The following is a 2,292-nucleotide window of genomic DNA, read 5'->3' on the forward strand; positions in this document are numbered from 1 at the left end:
ATCCCTGAAAAATAGCAAATGCAAAAAATGGTGGGTAGGGTCCTCTTCACAGTTTTCCTATTCCTCAGTCATAAGGGTACGATAACAATGTGTTATAATAGTAGATGCATTAATCAATTTTGAGAACTTGAGAGAGAAAGGGAGGGAGAGTGTTTGTGTGTGTGTGTGCGTGCGTGCGTGCGTGTGCGGGTGTGTGTGTGTGAGAAGACTGAACCTCTTAGGTCATCTTTCCCTTTTGTCTTTTCTATCAGCACAACAGATACCACCTGTCCTTTAGACATTTCCTCATTCAGCATGGACCTCCTAGGTCCCTACTAGCCTTGGGACCTCCTAGGTCATCAAATAGAGTCTCCAGATATCACAGGCAAGCATAAAGTATAACAAGTCTCATAAACTAATTAAGATCCATCTTTAAAAGTAATTCATTTTTTTTGTTCCTGTTACTCCCATTGGAAAGGTTTTTGACAGTCCCTCCACTGCTAATTACAGACCTTCCAGTTACCAACCTACATTTATAGGCAGTTTTGTATCTATTTATTCTTGTGATGGTATTGCCCTTTAGCTTCAATTAATCTTTCTATCCACCCCACCACAGTATATTTAAATGGAGCAATAAAAAACATTTTAAGCCTTTGTTTTGCTGGTGTAAGGAAACCAAACTCTTCAAGTATCCTCTTGTAAGATCTGCAGTTTCCACATCATCATTCTCTTGATCATTCCTATAGCCATTCTATCTCCAGTTTCAATACATCTCACTTGAGCATGGATGACAAAAGTTGCATGTAGAATTCCAGACGTTTCACCATTTCTTTCTATTTTAAATACCTCCCTCCCTCTACTGGAGTTGTCTTGATGGCCAGATCACATTGGTGATTCATAGTCATCCTGTGAATACAACATTCACACATTTGATCTACCAGTTTATAGGGGAATTTTTTAGTAGTAGCCCTCAAGTAGCTGACATTGCACTTTGTAGTATGAAACTTTTTTACATTTCTGTGATTTTGGTCTTTAAGATTATCCAATCCCTCCAGTGTGGTTTTACAGTCCTCCTCTCTAGTGATGATGCCTGACTACTCTGTGACAATAGCAAATTTAGTCAGTGCACTTCTGGTTTGTTTGTTTTTTTTGTTTGTTTTTTTTTGTTTTGTTTTGTTTTTTTGGAGGGGGGTGTTGCTGCCAACATCATGGACGAAAATAGAGAATAACACAGGTCCCAACATTTCCCCTGAGGAACTCCAGTCTAGCTTCCTTTTTGTCTTTTCTTTCAGGATAACAGTTACCACCTGCCCTTTAGTCGTTTCCTCAACCAGTTTATAATTCTTTTTCCAATCCAGCTATATTCCAGTTTAATTAATAATGTTCTATTTCTCACTTTATTAGATAACTTGCAGAAGTACAGTCAGGTCAGAACTACATTTTCTTTACCTAGAAAATCAGTTTTCCTATCACAGGTCAGTCTCATACAATCTACCTTTGAAAGCTCATGTTACATTTATTTATTGTGCCTTTTTAATTTTCCCCCATGTCTTTAATTATTTTGTTCAAAATTTGTTTTAGAGACTTACATATCAATGAGGTTATACTAATAGGACTGTGGTTGCTTTCTGTCTTAAATATGGATACTAGAGATGCTGTTCTTTAATTTTAGGATACCAACTCAGACTTAAATGTTTGATTAAGAATCCTGGGACCTATTACTTCATATATTAATACTTTCAAAATTCTAAATTGTTCATATACAGTTTCTCCTACTAGGGTTGGCAAATCAGTCAATTGACAGGTCAAATATTGTTAACTGCCTGGTCAATGGACAACACAATTTTTGACCACTCAAAGATTATAGGCAATTTTATAGGGAGCAATTTACACACACACACACACACACACACACACACACACACACACTTTTGATACACTTCTTAATGGCAAATTTGTGCTTTTTATGTGTATTATTTGACTGTATAGGCAATTTTCTACTATTGTTGATGAATTGTTGACTGGCCAATTGACCAAACTTTATTTGATCAGTCAAATACCCAAACCTATCTCCTACATAAACACATTTTACTTCTTCTTCACGGTGGTATTTCCCATTTCTGTATCCTTATTTCCATCCTGCCTTTGTTCCCCATCATCTGACTTGACAAAATCTGAGGCAAAGTATTTCTTTAGTTTTTGTTTCGTAACTAGGTTGTCTTTAATTCCTACTACAATCTTATTCCATACCATCCCTATTTATTCTTTCTTGATTATCCCTTTCATTTACATGGTTGAATGACCTTGCACAAC

Source organism: Alligator sinensis, unplaced genomic scaffold (genome assembly GCF_000455745.1).
Source record: "Alligator sinensis unplaced genomic scaffold, ASM45574v1 scaffold1485_1, whole genome shotgun sequence".
NCBI lineage: Eukaryota > Metazoa > Chordata > Crocodylia > Alligatoridae > Alligator > Alligator sinensis.